The sequence below is a fragment of the Nomascus leucogenys genome, chromosome 1a (genome assembly GCF_006542625.1).
Source record: "Nomascus leucogenys isolate Asia chromosome 1a, Asia_NLE_v1, whole genome shotgun sequence".
Classification (NCBI taxonomy): domain Eukaryota; kingdom Metazoa; phylum Chordata; class Mammalia; order Primates; family Hylobatidae; genus Nomascus; species Nomascus leucogenys.
Genome location: NC_044381.1, coordinates 35,920,486 through 35,940,690, shown reverse-complemented (window position 1 = coordinate 35,940,690; position 20,205 = coordinate 35,920,486). Strand labels below are relative to the sequence as shown.

The 20,205-nt window shown below is 46.5% G+C and overlaps 1 protein-coding gene across 1 annotated transcript in view; it reads right to left on the bottom strand.

Moving 5' to 3' along the window:
• Positions 1 to 20,205, bottom strand: part of GABBR2 (gamma-aminobutyric acid type B receptor subunit 2) — a 414,624-nt gene that overhangs the window by 309,236 nt on the left and 85,183 nt on the right. The gene's annotated exons all lie outside the window — the stretch shown is intronic.

Genomic DNA, 20,205 nt, shown 5'->3' with positions numbered 1-20,205 from the left:
CACCTCAGGTGCCCTACATCACAGTCATCTTGCAGCTGGCATTTCCCAAGCAGAATTTATCTTTTCCCACTTCTGTGCCTTTGCTCCTCACCTCCCCGGAGTTTCTTGCACCTCCAATGCCCTTTCCCTTCCATCTATGAAATCCAAAGCATGCCCATATTTCAAGTGAACGTGGGGGAGGAGTGGGAATGGTCTCCTGACATTTCATTGGGTGATTTTTCCACATAACAAAGCAGCTAACCCCTCCCAGCTATAACCCATCTGGGTGGGCTGAGCCCTAAGCCCTAAGCAATGAGTGGCAAGACTGGTTGAAGGGCAGGGCTCCAAGGTGGGTTTTTGGCAGTGAGCAAGGCGTGGTTCAGGCGAGATGGTGCTAAGGGCCTCCAGCTTTTGGCCCCCTCAGAAGGGTGGGGCTGCTGGGAGTGGCCTGGGGCAGAGCTGGGCTCCAGGTTCCTTGGGTGCCAGTGGCACAGCCCTTACGTCCTCAAAGTGATTGTGATGCCCCGTCTGCTACCCTACTCAGTTTGTGCGGACACTGAGGGCTCCAAACCCAGGCTCAGGGCCAGGACACTGGGCAGTGGCGCTAGTGGTTCTGAAGAGGGCTTGCCATCGAAGCACTGGGAGGCTGTTTCCACAAGCCAAAAGGGCAGAGGGGCCATGGCCAAGGTCAGAAACCCAGACACGGAGGCTGCACTTGGCAATGAAGGGGACATAGAAGCATGTGGATGTCAGGGGCTGTGGCTCACCATGCCCCAAACCAAACTCCTGTCCTCCCTGAGCCCCTCTCCCAGATGCCTCATTTTAGTGAACAGCACCCATCCTCCATCCGTCCGGCCTAGGAAGGCAGTGCAGCCTGCCAAGGGCTCCAGAAACTGCTGCCTGGACTCAGCTCCCAGTTGGTGGCTTCCTGGTGGCGTGACAGTGGGCCCATTTAACCTCTCTGAGCCTCAGTTTCCTGCCTACAAAGAGAGGATGACAATAGTGCCTATTTCATGAGGTTTAAAATGAGTCAACCCATCTGGAGCAGTCAGGACACAGAGCCTGGCCCACAGCCTGCACTACGTGAGGGCTCAATTCTATAGTCAGGTCCTTAGCACTGTCCTGGCTGAAAGGCAGCCTGCAAAAATATGCATCCATGCTCTAACTCCTAGAACTGTGAATGCTGCCTTCTATGGTAAAAGAGGTAATATTACCTTACATGGAAAAAATGTGATTTAGTGAAGGCTTTTGAGAGGAGGAGCTTATCCTGTAATATCCAGGTAGGCTATAAATCTCATGAGTGAGGCAGAAATAGACTAGACAGGCAGAAGAGAGAAGACAATGTGACCAGGGAGGCAGAGATTGGAACCATGCAGACCCGAGTCAGGGAATGCCAACAGTCACTAAAAGCAGGGAGAGGCACAGAAGGATTGGTTTTCCCCCAGGAGCTCCAGAGAGAGCCTGGCCCTGCCAAGACCTTGATTTTAGACTTCTGGCCTCTAGGACTGTGAGAAAAAAAAAAAGTGTGCTGTTTTCAGCCACCTTGTTTGTGGCAATTTGTTCTGGCAGCCACAGGAAGCAAATACAAGGTGCCTCCTTAATCCCAGTTACTCAGGAAGCTGAGGCAGGAGACTTGCTTGAGCCCAGGAGGCAAAGGTTGCAGTGAGCAGAGATAGCACCATTGCACTCCAGCCTGGGTGAAAGAATGAGGCTCTGTCTCAAAAACAAACAAACAAACAAGAAAGGGGCCTCCTTGACATCGCTCTCCCCACCTTCCACTGCTTTCTCAAGTCTCCCTCTGTCCAGGGAGGTCTTTCCTCCCCGCTGCCTACAGAACCACCATCCTGTCCTCTCCCAACTGGGCTACTTCCACCCAACAATGGGCTCCTCAGCCCCCAACACCAGCCCGAGATAAAGATTGGGATAAAGATCAATGCCACCCCCCGCCTCCCACCCTGTAAGGCCCTGCATGGCATGGCCGCTGCCACTTCCACTGCCTACCTTGTCCCTTGCTTACCCTGGTGTCTTAGGCTTCAGTCACAGTCCCTTGTAGTTGCATGTCTCCTTCAGCCATGGAGCCACCACACTTACTGTCACCCCATCCCATCCCTGCCCTACCTATTTCCTACTTGAGCTTCTTTCCTATTTGAGCTTCTCCAACAATGAAAACTGCTATGGATTCCTTCATCACATCCCAAGTGCACCCGAGGAATGAATGAATGAATGAATGAATGAATGAATGAAATTGGAAGATTCATATATCCCAGGCATAGCTAACTGGACAAGGTATGTAAACCCAAGCCTTAGGCTAGCTGCTGACCCATAACCTTGCAGGCCCAGGAAAAATGAGCTGGCAAGGAAGAGACTTTCTCTCTTGAGAATCTGGATTTGGAAATGTTAAGAAAACGAGAAAGTGCTCTTCAGAGCCCACACCACTTTCTTAGAAAAGCCTCCCCAATTCTGTGTAGGTTCCCCAGCCACGCACACTCCCACCACCGTGTACTTTGCCCTCATGGCTGTGGTCACACTACATCTGTCTGCCTCACTAGACCCCATGTTCCATGGCAGCCTTGTTCAGCACTGCTTCCCTGATGCACCCAAGGAGTGAATGAATGAATGGCAATTGACCGAGGAGCCATGTGAGTTCATCTCACAACATAGCTGGAGGCTACACCAGGAGAATGATTCATTCCAGAATCAAGGAGGTAGAGAAGAGGCCTGCTCCGTTTCTGGCTGGTCTATCCAAACCCATCTTCGAGGCTCTATCTGGTCCCTGCCCAGGAAAAGAGAAGGGACCACCTGCAGAGTGTCCCCAGAGTCTGCCAGTCTGGAGAGAGGACAGCCAATTATATCCCATGAGTTTTGGCTGCAGAGCCTGTAGCTGTTCAGCCAGTAGAAGGGCCCCCTCAGGCCCAGCATGGCCTACACAGCACTGATGGGCTCTCAGATGCAGAGAGCACAGATGCGGTGTGTTTGGTTCCAGAGGAAAGGACTAGAACTAGGATATGGGGGCTGGGGCAGAAAGCTACAGGGAGGCAGGCACCAGCTGGAGAATAACGACATTTTTTTCAAAGCCAGGGCTATGCTTGGATGCAACGGAAAGGTGGCCAGTCAGCCAGCCCTGGAGGTGTCCAGGTGTTAGATGCTCACCTGTGTGACAGGCTTAGGAGGGATTCAAGCACTAGGGGTCCCCTCCTAACCCAGAGAGTCTGCGCTTTTGTTCTCAATATCACAGTTATGTACATTCTAATGTGCTGTCACAGCCTCATCTGTTTCCTGGAGAATGTGACAAGCACTGTTTTATGAAGAAAGTAAACAAAAGAATCCCAGCCAAGGTGGTATTGCAAATTAAATTCACATTTTGAGGTCTCCTCCTCCTTGCTGTAACAAACACACAGCAATGATAGCTGAAATATAAAAATAGAAAATTTAAAGACATAGCATTACTCAAAAATAAAATTCTCAGGGGGGAAAAAAAAACCACAACATGGTAAGTGGAGATGAGGCTGCAGGCTTGATGGGCTCTGAGTGCAATACAGACAGAGGTGCCTGGCATTGAGAATTCTCTGGGGTAACAGAGACTCATAGCACGCCCAAGTAAAGGCGGGGGCCAGAGCCACAATCAATGCAAAAGAGAACTACAGTCAAGCTCACTATTTTAAGCAAACGGTTGGAGCAGAGCAGGTAGAGAAGGGCTTCCTCTGCTCTAGAGGAAAGCTGGGATGAAGTTCTACCAATTGCTACCTGCTGCCTCAGCCCACAGGAAGCTGCGCGTTCTGGATGGCAGGACAAGGTGGAAAACAGTGACAGATGGAATGCAAACATGGCCAGTTACTCACCCCTTCCTATATCCATAGCCTTTGGAATGTCTTTGAATCTCCTACCATCAAAAGGTGAGTTGGCACCCATGACCAGCTCATGCCTATAATTCCAACACCTTGGGAGGCCAAGGTGGGAGGATCGCTTGAAGCTGTGAGTTCGAGACCAGCCTGGGCAACATAATGAGACCCAATCTCTATAAACATTTTAAAAATTAGCCAGGCATGGTGGTACGCACCTGTAGTCCCAGCTAATCAGGAGGCTGAGGCACAAGAATCGCTTGAGCCCAGTAGATTGAGGTTACAGTGAGCCATGATTTTACCACTACACTCCAGCCTCGGTGATGGAAGAAGACCCTGTCTCGGGGAAAAAAAAAAAAGGGTAGAGTCTACTTTTCCACCTTTTGAATCTGGGCTGGATTCAAAAGAATATGATAAGAATATGACAGAAGAAAAGAATATGATAAAAGTGAGAGGAAGCCTGTTCCAGGCATAGGCCTCAAGAGTTACTGGAAAAAGACAGTAGTTCTAAGGTGTCAATAACTGGACGGACAGCAGATATCTCTTCAGCAACAAGAGACCCAAAAGACAAATCCTGCATGGAAATAACTGCATGCCTGGAATTCTGAACTCTGCTAAAGCAGTATTCAAAAGTGAGAGGAAAACAGAGACATTTTAAGACATCCAAATATTAAGAGCGTTGACCATCCTTGGCACTCACCATATGCGCTAAGTACAACTTGAGAATGAACTCAGCCAGAAAAGGGAACTTAGAAGAAGGAATAGGGCACAAAAAACAGTGGCGAGCAAAAGCATTAGGAAAATGTGTTGGCAAAGTTAATGTGCTACTAACTGCAACACGAAAATAATAACAATGAACATTTTTGGAACCAAAATTCTAGGAAACAATGATAGAAGAGGTATTAGTGGGTTGTGAGGCGTGATTACAATTCTCATCAGATTCAGTAAAGGAGAATGATATTGAATAGCATTAGATTTGAGTAGAAAAGGGAAATTAATTTAGGATATATGCTAAAGTGTTAAGGATATAACCACATCAGCAGAGGAAAAAGGGGAAGTGGTAGAAGGAACACTCAAAATAAGAGAGTAGAAATATATCACCAATCACAATAAATATAAACCAATTAAAACCACCTATTAAAAGACAAACTAGGCTGGGTGCGGTGGCTCACGCCTGTAATCCAAGCACTTTGGGAGGCTAAGGCAGGTGGATCACCTGAGGTCAGAAGTTCGAGACCAGCCTAGTCAACATGGTGAAACCCCACCTCTACTGATAATACAAAAATTAGCTGGGCATGGTGGTGCACACCTGTAAATCCCAGCTACTCGGGAGGCTGAGGCAGGAGAATTGCTTGACCCTGGGAGGCAGAGGTTGAGGTGAGCCAAGGTCGTGCCAATGCATTCCAGCCTGGGCAACAAGAGTGAAACGGTGTCTCAAAAAACTAAAGTAAGTAAATAGAAAACTAAAATGAGTAAAACAAAATGGGTTATAGAATGTTATATATAGTATGATGTTTACATAAAGCTTAAAAATACTATAGATTGTTTATGGACATGTACATCTGCAGTAAGATATAACAATAGAGATGGGAAAAATAGAACTAACTTCTAGATAGCTGTTGTTTCTGTGGAGGGAAGAAGTGGGGAAATGGGAATGGAGAAGGATAAAAAGATGCTTTGGGGAGGGAGGGAGGGAGAGAGACAGACATACGTGAAGATCAACCCTATAGAACTTGACCACAAACGGAGACTGTAAACTCAATTCATCCAGGTGCTGGCTCTTTTTAACACAGGTCTCAGTGATGCTGTTGCCCAGAAACAGACTTTCAGGGTATATTAACCTTCCCTCTGCCTGTTGTTCTCTCAACCTGGAACAGCTTCTCTGTCCTGTAGCCTTTTCAATCAAAATTCTTCACCTCCCTCTGTTCAGCTGACACACCACTCTGATGGATCCTTCCATGAGAAGAAATGCCCCCACTCAGGGACAACCTCAGGTCAGCCCTGGGCTGGCTGGCCACCTCTGCCTCTCTCACTTTATAGGCTCCTGAGGCAGGGATGCCACCCAACTCACCCCTGAATCACCAGCCCCTAGCAGGATGTGGGACACGCCAGAGCACACGGTCAATGCAGATGGTCTGGATGGCCCAGATGTAGACCCCAGAGGCACAGAAAGTCCTCCTGGTGTGAGATTTACTGAGGAAATGAGGGAGGACCACAAGCCCATCTCAGCACAGTAACAGGTGGCATTCACAGCGGACCAGTGAAAAGACATCAGCTCTTCCAGGGAAGTGAAATTCTACACAATAAAGCGTATATCATTAAGTGCTCCAACTTAAGCCATGTTTGACAGACTAATTTTTAAAATGCAATTTAGACATGGCTGCAGGTTTTAGACATGCCCTTATTGTTCAAAATTCTTTCTCCTCCCCACCCCCAGGACGTTTTGAAATTGCTAAGGTAACATGTGCTTCTAGAAGAGTCCAACAATACAGTCATGGATAAAGCAGGAGGCGCCAAGTTGCTCCCCACTTCCCTTGCCTCCAATCTCACCCTCCAGGAATAATCAGTGTCGACTCCCTGCTCTCGAAAAACACATGGTGCTGTACATAGCCCCGATCCTTTCTTCCAGGCCACTCAGTGTGTGCCCAGAACTGTGCTGGACTCCTTGATACATATTTAATTTCACCTTCTAAACAGCTCTATGTGGGAGGGAGGGTCATTGCTCCCAGAACAAAAGCCACAGTCCGAAATGTGACTCCAGAGCCTGGCTGCCTGCCTCTCAATCCTGGTTCTGTCATCTATGAACCAGGTGAGCTTGTGCAAGTTTGCACCTGTTTGTGCCTCAACTGCTTAGTGCTAATAAGTAGTACTTCCTTCATGGTAAATTGTGAGAATTAAATTCACACATGTAAAGAACTAAGAACAGTGTCTGACACATAGAAAGCTGATAAATTACTATTTCCATCTTATAGATAAGGAAACTGAGATTCAGAGAGGTTAAATGACTTACCAAATCCAACCAACGGTTATAAATTTCAAGCCACGGACCTGCCAGGAACACATGTGGCCCCCGGGGAAGATACAGGGTATGGGGTGTTACACTGCCCTCCATCCTAATTTCCCAACATGCTTTTCAAATCCTCAGGGTCTTTGACATTTCTTCCCTTTCTCACCCTCTGGGTCAGGCAGTAAGCTGCCATTTCTTGCTGCTGGCTATCAACCCTACATCAGCTGTCTCCATCAACCCTACACTCGTTCCTAATTGGTTGACTTGCTGTAGTCTGGAAACTAAAGATAATACAACTGGTAAGAAAAGTGCAAAACACAAGTGCAGCTAGGAACTGAGAGAAGCCCCAGGCAGAGCTCCCAGACTAACCGAATGAGCCTTAAGAAAAGTTGGCCGGATGCAGTGCCTCACGCCTGTAATCCCAACACTTTGGGAGGCCGAGGTAGGTAGATCATTTGAGGTCAGGAGTTCAATACCAGCCTGGCCAACATGGTGAAACCCCTTCTCTACTAAAAATACAAAAATTAGCTGGGCATGGTGGTGCATGCCTGTAATTCCTGCTACTCAGGAGGCTGAGGCAGGAGAATCGCTTGAACCCAGGAGGTGGAGGTGGCAGTAGGCCAAGATTGCGCCACTGCACTCCAGTCTGAGCGACAGTGAGACTCCGTCTCAAGAAAAAAAAAAAAAGAAAGAAAAGTCTTCTACTTTGGCAGTTTAGAGACCTGCAGAGTCAGCTGGGTTTTGGATAGATGAAGTGACTGGATCTGTGTTCTCTGGATAAGTGAGGTACTGATGTATGAATATATTTTCCACATTTTAAAACTAAAGTTTCTGATTTAGGCATTTGTCAATTTCTCTGCCCTCAAAATGCAGAACCATGAATCGCAATCCCTTGGACAGTGTATTTCACTTTAAATATCTACATTCCAGGCTTCCCCAGGTACTGCACATCAGTTCTAACCACTCTCCTCCATTCACATTCTGAAGGTGTAAATGAGACCTAGAATTTTCCTAGCTGCCTGCTGCATTGCATTTAAATAACTTCCCAATCCACCATGATAAATTCTCTTTATGATGATGGATGATCGCAAGTTTCTGTCAAATGTGCGTGTGAATGAATGCTAAACTATGCCACAAACCAAACATGCACCGGGTGCCAGCTCTGGGTTGGGTGCTCGGGGGTACCAAGGAAAGCCAGACCCAGCTGCTCCCTGAAGGAGGTGAGGGTCAGGAGGGGTGGGGAAATGGGGCCCAGAGAAAGGAAAGGCAGCATGAGAAGTGAAGGGAGAGAATCCTAAAAGGAGTTGAGGATGTCTAGACAAGGAGATGCAAATGCAGCCTGGGAGAGCAGGGACACTGAATGACTGGGAGCCCCAAGTACCTCTAAGGTTTCTGATTTTATTTTCATAGTCACATTTTTGCACTTGTTGGAATCATAATGAAAGCATACGCATTAGAGACATTGCTGTGGATCACACAAAAATACCAAGATTCAGCAGAAGGAATGACAAGGGAGAGGGAACCTCCTGCACAGTCAGAGAACTTGGGTCCCTAAAGGGATTTCTTTGGCCTTGATTCTCTGATTAGATCCTCTCGAGTCACGATCCTGGGAATCCTAACCTCTCCTCTAGTGAATGCAGGAGACCCAGGCCATTTGTTGGCACACAAAAAAAAGCTTCAGGAAACCCAACACTAAAGTCACAGCAGAGACAGGCTCACTGTGGAGTCAGAACAAGGCCACAGGCAGTGATGGAAGAATCATGGCCGGAGTGGACGTACAGCCGGACAGATCTGCACCCAGTGATGCCCCCACTACCTGCAGTCTGTGTGACCTGGAGCAAGTCCCCTTACCACTCCTAGCCTCCGTTTCCTCATCTGTTGAAATGGGATAACATCTATACAATTGGCTTCTCTGTGAGGATAAAAAATGGGTACAGAAAAAGCTTAGCCCAGTGCCCGGTCTAAGAAAGTCCTCAAAAAAGAGTAGCTGTGGTTCTTATTCTTGCCATCATTAAGAAATGTGATTTTACCCACCTCAGAGGCCTGTGTCCCCACGGCTGTCAGGCTAACCGATCCTGCAGCTCCAGTTCTCTGGTCTCAGACTTCATGAAGGGCATCCACCTTTATTCCACAAGATCCCTCTAAATGGCTTAATCATAGGCACCCTCGGAAGGCGAACAACACTTGGCATAATTACTAGTCTTGTGCCCTTTTTGTAATCTTGACTTTGTGGGAATTGTTCGATCACAATAGTTGGGGGTTTGTGCACGGTATTTAATTAGGCAGATGAAAGCACGTTAGGATGAAACAATAGTATCTCTAATTTAATGACATGTTCTGCATCTTACCCTGCAACAATGACGAAAGATGCCTCCATGCAAAGGAAAAAAATGTCTGCTGCATCTCTCTCTCTCTGTCTCTCTGACTCTGTCTCTTTCTCTGAATATTTCTGTCTATTTCTCTCTCTCTCTGTCTCTATCTCTGTCACTGGGTGTGCTTCTCTTTATCTCTGTTTCTGTCTCCCTCTCAGTCTCTGTGAGTGCTTCTCTCAGTGTGTCTCTCTCTGCCTCTGTTGCTCCTCTCTCTCCAGTTGACATCTGCTTAACATGGTTCCCACCTCCCCGGCAGCCCTGGGGAACCAGCCTTTGCTAAGTGCTCCTCATTCCTTGATGTGATCATGACAGAAAGACTCCAGAAGAGACAGGCCGAGAGGAGAAAGTGAGGCACAGTGTGACTATCTGGGGCTTCTGGTCCCAACTCTGTGACCTCAGGCAAGTCACTCCCCTTCTTGCCAATGATCTCTTCTATAAACTGACAGCTTTAGTTTAGGCCTGACCTGACTTTTCTTTTAAAAAATATTTATAAAAAAGAAAAAAGAGAAAATATTCAATAAGAACATAAGTTGGTGGGGAAAAGTGAAGTTAAGTGTTCTAAGATCTTTATACTGCCTGTAATGAGCATACATATATTAAGTCTAAAATTTTAGAAATTATATATGTTTCAATTTTGAGGGTAAATATTCAAAGAATAGAAACATTATAACTCCCTAGCAAAAGGAAAACAGAAATAATAAAAATAGATAAACCCAAAAGAAGATAATGAAAGAAACCTGTAAGAAGCAAGGAAAATATAAGCACAAAATAAAATTTTAACCCCCCACCCCTGCCCCAGAAAAAACTTATTAGGCCTTGTGCCCGTGGAACCAAGATTTGGGGGAGATTTATAAAATTAAACATAGTTTAAGAAGGGATAATTAAACATAATAAAAACAAGATCATTAAGTACAGCCTAGAAAGAGAGATTTGCAGGCAGGTAACAGGATGATCTCAGAGGTCTTGTCTAGTTCTAAAATTCTATTATTTTAATTCTGGGCTGTAAAATGCCAACATTTACCCAAGTCAATAAACATCAAGAGACTGATATTTCATCGGAATCCAAGTCTGATTTTTCAATATTGATTTTTGTGAAGTCAATTTTGGTTTAAAGTGCCTTTTTAAATTGGTGCTCCTGCGGTGTCAAATGTCAACATTTATTTTTGCAGAACTCTCCTTCCTGTGGGGACTCTGGTCAGCGAATGAAGCTTTTGATACTTGGAGTTCCTTGTTTTTCTTGCTTCTGATTGAGGGCCCTGATTAATAGTGTATGATGTTTTTCACTGAGCCTTTAGGGTTTCCATTGGGATATAAAAAGTAATTTCTATATGCACCTCCATCATGAAAAAGCCAGGTGAGGAAGGGTCGCAGTGTGGGTGAGAAAGGAGGGTTCATCTGTGGTCTAGCTGAAAGCTTCCCAAGCTTCACGCACACCTGCATATGAACCCCCGCTCACCACTCACCTGCTGTGTGGCCTTGTGCAGGTCACGTACCCTCTCTGTGCTTTGTTGGGTCATTCGCAAAATGGACTTAACACCTATCTTATAGAGAGGCTGTGAGAAACCAGTGAGATAGTACACGTGGATGTCTGGCCTAGAGCCTGGCCCACAGGAGGCAGTCAGCAAATGCCAGTTCTCCCGAACCCCTTGATTTATTTTCTCTCTACTACTACATTTTATTTTTTCAAATCTATAGTAAAGCTGAAGGGACAGTACAATTAATACTCATATACCTGTTGTCTTTTCACCAATCACTAGTATTTTCTCTCTTTCTCTCTCTCTCTCTCCCCCCTCCCAGCCCCAAATTATTTGGGTGTAGTTTGCAAACATAAGACCACCTCACCTCTAATATCAGGGATTATCACCTAAGGTTAAGGGCCATCTCCTACATACATTACTACTCTATACCTTTAAAAAGAAATATTTTAAAATAATCTTATTTAAAATAAAATCAATACTTTAAATTTCCCAGTTGTTCCAAAAATGTATTTATGGGTTGTTTTAAATCCTAGATTTAAAAAGAAATTCACACATTGCATTTGGTTGTCAATGTCTCTTTGCCAACCCACCCTTGATTTTTTAAATGGTATTCCTCCAAAGCAAGCAGGGGACAAAAGAATAGCTGATAACTGGGTAGCAGAAGAGGTAAGAAGGAACTCTGGGAATTAGGTTTTGAATCTTCTCTGAGGCATTGGGTCTGGGTAACGTTGAGCTTCATGCTTCCTTTCTGCAGATGTTTTCATTATCTGTAATTGGCGGCTTGCACTGGCGCATCTCAGCACCCATTATTGCTCTGGTGGAGGGATTTGAGGCTCAGAGGCTTTTGGAGTCACATAGAGCCCAGTTTGAATCCCACTTCACTATCTGTGCGGCCCTCAGCAAACTACCTTCCACCTCTGAGCCTCAGTTTCCTTACCTACAAAATGGGTGCACTTAGTATTTGTGCCTACCTCATAAAGCCAACATGAGAATTAAACATGTGAAACACTAGGCACAACGGCAGGCACGGCAATGGCTCAGTGGGGAAAAAAAGCTATTATTGTTATTAACGTTGCAGGAATTATGGACTCTACAGTCAAAGCTCTTATCTGCGCAGCAATTACCCTTGGCTTATAAAGAGCCCTTCACAATTTATGAAGCACTTTCTCCATTATCTCTCGTCGAATGCATGGCAGTCCAGGGTAGTGGGCCACGTGGGGACAATTATCCCCACCTTAGAGAGGGGACTCGAGGCTCAGAGAGGTTGAACAGCTTGGCCGAGGTTACAGCTGGTTACAGAAGGAACCAGGACTTGCGGAATGAAGCAGGGGCACCACTGCCATCCCACCCTCCAGTTCCAAGTTCTTTTTCTGTATCCTTGGCATCCACATCGTGTGATTCTCCAACCATTCTTGCCTTGAGAACACACATCCTGTCTTATTTCAGTCTGGACAGACTTTGTGACTCTACTTCTCAGAGCCCCTGTCCCCTATCACAGATGGAATATGATTCCTCCACCTCGTCAGTCAGCTAGTGTTCACAGAGCACAAAACAGAAAGGCATGCTGTGAACTGCAAAGCATCCTGCAGACTGAAAGCAGCCACCGCTGCTATCAGAGTCTGTGGGCCTACTAAGGGCTCCTTCAGGAAAAACATGCTCCTTTACAACGGGAGCCAAATAATTAGCACAGAAGATTAAGGTCCCTTCTCCCAGGCCTCATTTCTGAATTATAAACTATAAGAATCAAAGTCATTTTGAAAAATGGCTTTTTATTTGTCATGATTTTCATTTCCTCAAAGAGAAGGCATATTGTACTAGGCAAAAATCAATGCTTCCCTGTAATAATGTGCCTACAGATATCCGGTGCTGAAAGCCTCATGCAGAAGGAATGGAAGTGTATCTATACATCAGTCACATCAAGAATCTGAAAATCAATTCTTTATGGGCTTGCATGAAAAATGCACAATTTTTTAATCAAAATACAAAACAACTGACTATAGGATTTTAAGACAAAAAAAAAATGTGTCTTGCCACCAAAAAAATGGTCTTTAGGCATCCCAACTAAAAATGCATTCCTTTAATGACCCAAATATTATCAGAGCATCCTCTACGTAAGAACCTGGTGACTCTTCCTTCATCCCACCTGCAACTCACATATATTTTATTTTATTTTATTTTATTTTGGTGTTTTGCTTTGTTTTTTGAGACAGGGTCTTGCTCTGTCACCCAGGATGGAGTGCAGTGGTGTCATCACAGTTCATTGCAGTCTCAACCTCCCAGGCTAAATGGATCCTTCCACCTCAGCCTCCTGATTAGCTGGGACTATAGGCGCACACTGCTACACCTGGCTAATTTTTGTATTTTTTTGTAGGGATGGGGCTTCACCATGTTGCCCAGGCTGGTCTTGAACTCCTGGACTGAAGCGATCCTCCTGTCTCGACCTCCCAAAGTGCTAACTCCCATATTTTATAATTAGCAAACAAAAACCCCCAGTCATGATAGAAAAGAAGGAAAGCAATAAATGTTTGTTCAGCTAGGTATGTACTGCAGTCTAGGCAAGTTGCAAGAGAAGCAAGAGTGATTAAGACTCACACCTGTCCTCAGGATGCTCAGAGTCAGACTGTATGTCAGACCATGGCACTCCTCAGCTCAAAACCTTCCTGTGGTGCCATGCCTCACTTGGAGTCAAAGCCAAAGTCCTTGCAGTGGCCCCCCAGCCCCATGTGGCCTGTCCTGGGGTGGTACTCTTTGATGTCACCTCTTTTACTTTTCACAGTGGTGAGGCAGGTACTTGTATTAATTTCCTATGGTGGCTGAGACAAATCACTGCAAACTTAGTGGCTTCAATAACACACAGACAAACACAGAAGAGTCTTAGGGCAATGGAGATACTCTGTACAATTCTGTAATGGTGGCTACGTATCATTACATACTTGTCCAAACCCACAGAATGTACAACACTATGGACTCTGGGTGATGACGCTGTGTCAATGTCGGTTCATCAACTGGAAAAAATAGACCACTCTGGTGGGGATGTTGATAATGGGGGAGGCTGTGCATGTGTGGGAGGCAAAGAGTATGTGGGAAATCTCTCTACTTTCCTCTCATTTTTGTTGTGAACATAAAACTGCTCTAAAAATTTATTTTTAAAATAAAGTCTTCAGGCAGGGCGCGGTGGCTTATGTCTGTAATCCCAGCACTTTGGGAGGCCAAGGCAGTTTGATTGCTTGAATGCAGGAGTTCAAGACCAGCCTGGGCAACATGGTAAAACCCTGTCTCTACAAAAAATACAAAAATTAGCTGGGGGTGGTGGCCCATGCCTGTAATCCCAAGTACTTGGGAGGCTGAGGTCGGAGGATCACTTGAGCCTGGGAGGCAGAGGTTACAGTGAGCTGAGGTTGTGCCACTGCACTCCAGCCTGTGCAACAGAGTAAGACCCTGTCTCAAAAATAAATAAAGTCTTTTTAAAAAACATACAAAAACACATAACTGTCTTACAGTTTTGAAGACCAGAATCCAAAATGGATCTCACTGAGCTAAAATCCAGTTGTCAGCAGGGCTGCATCCCTTCTAGAGCCACTAAGGAAGAACCCATTCTCTTGCGTTTCCTACCTTCTAGAGGCCACCTGTGACCCTTGGCTCATGGCCCCTTCCTCCATTTTCAAAGCCAGCAGTGCAGCACCTTCTAATCTCTCTTTGACCCATCTTCTGTTGTCACAGCTCCTTCTCTGCCTCTGACCCACCTGCCTCCCTTCTAAGATCCCTGTGTTACTTCAGACCCACCTGGATAATCCAGGATAGTCTCCCATCTCTAGATCCTTAACTTAATCCCATCTGTCCTATGTAGAAAGTAAGATAGCCAAAGGTTCTGCTACGAGAACATGGACATCTCTGGGGGCCATTTTTCTGCCTACCACAGTCTTCTTCATATCCATTTTTCAGACGGGGAACCTGAGGAACAGGGCAGCTCGGTAACTTCCCAGGTCTCACATGGGGCAAGTGGCTGAGCTGGCATTCAAAGCCACAGTCAAACTGCAGAGCCCAAGCTCTCCGTCTGTCCTGTGAGGTCACCTGGCAGGTGCAGAGATGTTTGAGCCTCTCCATTTGGCTGGAGAGCCAAGGACAATAAGGAGGGCAAGGAAGGGGAGGTCAATGGCAGTGGTCCTGGGTACTGTGGAGGGCCTGGACCAGGTCCTGAGGGGTGTGCAATGTGAGCCCCACGAAGATCTGGCCTCCCCTTGGACTCACAGGCAGCGTGCGCAGGAAGGCAAGCAGCAGACAGGGCCAGGGCCTACAAGTCTCAGCACAAGGCTGCAGGCCAAGCAGACACCATGACCTCACAGCCTCAGTGGTTCCTGTGGACCTGCCTAGAGAACTTGGCCCCCATTGGGATGCTGGTGTCTCACCCCCGTTCCATGAGAGGTGGATATATTTTGGCCAGAACTGTGGGAGAGAAAAACTTCAATTATCCTAATTGTTCAAATACTGTCTTCTAGTAGAAAAGAAATGAGATGTTAAACAAAAGGTGGGCGGGTGGTTGTAACAAAGACAGAGAGACTTAGGGTAGGAGGCAGAGTAGGGAGAAAGAGAGAGGAAGAGGAGGCAGCAAGGAGCCGCTGGTAGCAGCCAAGGAAGCAAGCTGTGGGCCGAGCAGACACCCTGACCTCATGGTCTGTGATGGTCTCTGTGGACCCGCCTAGGGAACTTGGCCTGCACAGGATGCGGAGGAAGCTGGGAGCTGCAGAACGCTGAGGCCGGCCGCTGGCAGATGCACTGAGAATCAGTGGTGGGCCAGGTAGGAGCCCCTAGCCAGGGGCAGACAGGGAGGCAGCTTGCATCAATTTACTGTGGGACCTTGAGCAAAGGCTTTTCTCTCTGTGGACCTCAGTTTCCCCATGTGTATTTGTGGAGAGGAGAGATCAGCCTGTTGCTCCACAGGGCTTTCTGTAGTGCAGAACCTCTCCTCCATCACCTGCCCTAGCGTAACTGCCAGTAAGCCCTCCTCCCAGCCTCCAGAGGCTTGGCTGGCCACCTGCACTCAGGAAGCACTGCCCAAGCCCAGCCAGGCTACTGTCTGGGAACCTGGAACCAGAGCCCATACTTACTGCTGGATGATGTGTCAAGGCCCCAGCAGAGGGCCCCACAAAGGGGGCTACAACCTAGCCCACGCCCCAGTTGCCACACGGCATGCCCACCCAAAGGCACACTTGTGCTCCCTCCAGGCTGCTCTACCCCTGCCCTACTCCCACATTTACCTCCACTCACTTGCCCAGGGAAGGAAGCTCCTGGTCACTGATGCCTGGCTCAGGGCTCAGGACCGTCCAGGAGACACCATTGTCCACACTGCCCTTCTGTGGAAACTGTTCCCTGTCCTCAGACCCAGGGTGGCCCAGGCCCCTGAGAGAAGGCAGCCTGCTGCCCTGAGAGCTGTGTCAGGAGACCTTGGGCAGAGAGAATGAGGACTTGGGAAGAAAATGCCTCTGCTACTTCCTCCTGGGGGGTCTTGGAAAAGACCCTGAGCCTCTTCTCTGGGAGGGGCTATGATACCCCCTCGCCAGGCTGCTGAGAGTGTCAAGTGAGACAACAGGGGGACCGTCCCCTACAAACTGGAAGACTCTACACAGAGGTAGTGTGGTTAGGATCACTCTTCATCAAGGACTCACACACAGCTATGATGTCAGAGTTTCCCTCCATCTTTCAGACAGACCTAAGACGAATCAAATCCATATTCTCCTGTCCCCACAGGCCAGTCACAGTCTGGAGGGAATGAATTTAGGCAACTCTCTCCTTTCATCCTCAGAGCACCTCAAGAAGCAGGGACTGGTTCCTGCCCATTTCACAGATGAAGAAACTGAGACTCAGAGAGGCGAAGGGAGCCAAGGAGCACACAACATGTAGTGATCTGGATTCACACCAAGTGCGCCGGCCTTCAAAGCCTGACGTACCTTAAACAGGGGACAGAGCTTAAGACAGGGAAGCCAGGGCTCCGGAACGTGCATAGGGAGGCCCTGGGAGAACAGTAGAGGGGAGAGCTCCCTGACTGTGAGAAGCACTGCAGCCGTGGGACCCACCTGGGTAGAGATTCGGAAGTGAACCTTGAAAACATCATGCTGAGTGAAAGAGGCTGTCACAAAGGACCATATATTGTATAATTCCATTTATAGGAAACATCCAGAATAGGTTAATCCAAAGAGACAGAAAGTAGATTGCCTGTTGCCAGGGGTTGGGTGGACTGGAGGAAAATGGGGAGTGACCGCTAATGGCTCCAGGGTTTCTTTCTGGGGTGGTTAAAATGTTCCTAAACAGACTGTGGTGATGGTCGCACAACTCCGTCAATATATCAAAAACACTTAGATTACACATTTTAAATGGGTGAATTGTGTGTTAGCTGAATTATATTAAGATTTCAGAAAAGCTGTTATTTTTTTAAAAAGGATAAGAAAATGAGTTGGACCTCTTAACTAAAGGTGAAATCGTAGAGAGGTAGTGAAGAGCCTGGGTCAAATCCTGATCTACTGCTTGCTCTCTGTGTGATTCTGGGCAAGTCACTTAACTCCATGCCTCAGTTTCTGTACAATGGGGATAACAATACTTATATCTCTTAGGACTATGAGGTTGGAGTTAGATTATGTAAATAGCCGTACTTAAAAAGGCTTGGCTCATTATAAGTTCTAGATGAGTGCTTGCTGTTATTTTTATTATCTGAAGCAACACCAAGCATTTGCATGTTGTTTATGTAAAGTTGCATCCTCTGCTCTGCGATGCGGTGGCCTAAAATGCTTCCTCTTCGGAGGAAGGATTCATTCAGTCAGTCAACGAGCACTAATTTCTGCCTCTGCCTTGAACTTCTCTTCCAGATGCTCCTGGAGGGCTGAACCAGCACGGAAGTTACAAGGAAGTGATTTCTAAGACACCATTGACATCATCCTGCTTCAGGAATAAGTGAGAACATGAAACGCCTAGGTTTGAAACCGCCTTTCTTGAGTGAGGACTGCAAGGAGAACCTTGGATGCTTTTCAGATGCTTCCTGTGTTTCATGGTCTCTGAGATTTGCTTCCTAAACAAGATGAGGCACCTGAGCCATAAGGGTGTGGGATCAGCTTCAGGGAGGTCAGCCTCAGCCACTGGTGGGCTGATTTGGGACAGTGACCCCCGATGTCAGATGTCCACATGATACTCACAGCCCACCCGGACTCCGGGACTTTCTCTGTGAATAAGCTAGTGAGACTGGAGGCCAAGCAGTCGGCAAGCTGTGGCCCTCTCCATCATCTTCCTCAGAGGCCAAATCCCTCCTGAGAAAGGGTGCCTGGACCACCAGAAGCTTGGTCAGGGCGAATAGGGGCCATGCATCCAGGAAACAGGCTATGGCTTCAAGGGTTGAGTCACTGTGAATGAGATGGAGACAGTTGAGACAAGCTATTCCCCAGCCTCTTGTTCATTCTTCTGGGTAATGCAGGAATCATCGGCACAGTCATGTGAAAGACTGCATTCCAGAGGGCTTTGCAAGCTGTCCCCACTTGGGTCTGTTAGTCTCATTAGGAAAACCTGACCAACAGTGTAAGCGGTAGAACAGAGAAAGGCTATGTTGTGAAGTAGTGATCGCCCTGTCACAGAGAAGTGTCCACACAGGACAGGTGACAGATGAGCACCCATCAGGGCGTTTTGAAGTGGGTCCGTGTGCTGGCTGATCTGTGAAGCCCTACGGCCATTCTCCTCGGTGTCTGTCCCCCAAGCCCGAAGCTCAGTCAACGACAAAAGGCAGAAACCGAATGAGCTGGAAGGGGCCCCAGAGGCCATCTAGTCTAGCCCCTCTATTTTACCAAGGAAAAAACTGATTTTACAGATGAAAAGTTAACTTGCCCAAGGTCACGCAGTTCTTCAGGGCAGAGCCTGGAGTCTTAAATTGGCGTGTTCAATTGGGCCTGAAGTTGGACACAGGCAGCCAGACTTTCTGCTGAAAAAAACAGTTTCAAGACTTTATGTTCCAATTGTAGCTAAATGGTTTTTAATTAGATAAGGACACATCTCAAAAAGCACAGAAAACTTTAGAAAAATGTAGCTTTCCCTTAAGCACTGTTACAAGTAGCAATTGAAAAGTTACACGATAATAAGATACAACAAGAATAACTTATCTGTGTTTAAAAGTATCCCACTTAGGCCAACAATAAACGTTTAAATTTTAGCTCATGTATCAGATGAGGAGGGTAAAGACCAGGGAAGCAACAACTAAAAGCTTGCGCTGACTCCAAACCCACTCCACCAAACAAAAGGTTTTTGCAATGACCCCAGGTATCCTAAAGTCATATGTTATAAGAAATATATCAGTTTTAAAAGGCAGGGTAGCTAATTATCTAAGCAGCTTGCTGGCTACAAATGTCCCCTGAATTTCACTTTCTGAAGTGAGAGCCTTCCTTGGGCTTTTGCTGGGATTTTATCAGCTCCGGGGCACCATTTGGCTGCAAAACACTTGAACTTGCTGTGAAATTGCCCACTTTAGATGGCAACACCTTTTTCTTTCTCTTTTATATAAAAAGTATATCCATGGCTGTTTTCAAAGCTTTTCTATTAGCTACGCTGCTGTACTTGACTTTTCCTCAGAGAAAACACTTTGCTGTCTGCTGTCTATGTGATCCAAACCACACCTGGAAATGGAACTTTCTCACCCCTCACACACCACCCTGCCTCCAACAACCTCCTGCCAACTCATTCTCGAGATGTTTTTCCCTAAGAGGAAGGGCAAGGGTTTGCTATATGATAGAGTGTGGGTCCCCCTCCAGCCAGCCTCTCTTACCTGCGGATCCCCCAGCTTCCTCCCGTGAAGCTGAAAAGGCCACGTGCAAACACGCACCCGCATGCACCCACCCCTACAGGGGCCGCAGCTCTGGGGCCATTCTGTCCTTCCCCACAACTGTGTCCTTTATAGGCCTTGCTTTTATCAGAGAAGGGCTTGCCTTCTTGATCAATGTTAAACTTGTTACCAAATTTGAAATGAAGTCTAAGTCAGAACAAAAGGTGAAATCCTCAAAGCTTCAGATTCTAAAAAACCATTCTGGGTAAGGAAAGGGATCATTCTGATACACACCTGGTACAAAACACTAAAGTTGATCTAAAAAGAGACTGAAGAGGTTTAATGAGCAAAGGAATTCATTTGTACTTAATATTGATGTATTTTTGGATACGCTCGAAAATGATGTGCCCCTTTATTTACAAAGAGAAAAATAGAGATTATCCAGGTTTACACTATTATTTTAATAAAAAAGAATAATTTTCATAGAAAATACCAGAAGTGATCATATGATAAGCCAAAAATGTCTTCTTCTTATTTATACCTAAGTTGATTCTAATCATTCAGCCTAAGCAAGCACATTTGCTGCTGGGAGCTCCTTAAATTACAAGCCATTTTCTTTTCCTCAAGACTAGATTATAAAAACCAAGCCTGAAAGGAATGGCCATCCTTTCACTCCTACCTCCAATAGCTTCAACATTCTCTGCCCACAGATATTAACTGGATATAGTAGACATTGATGGTC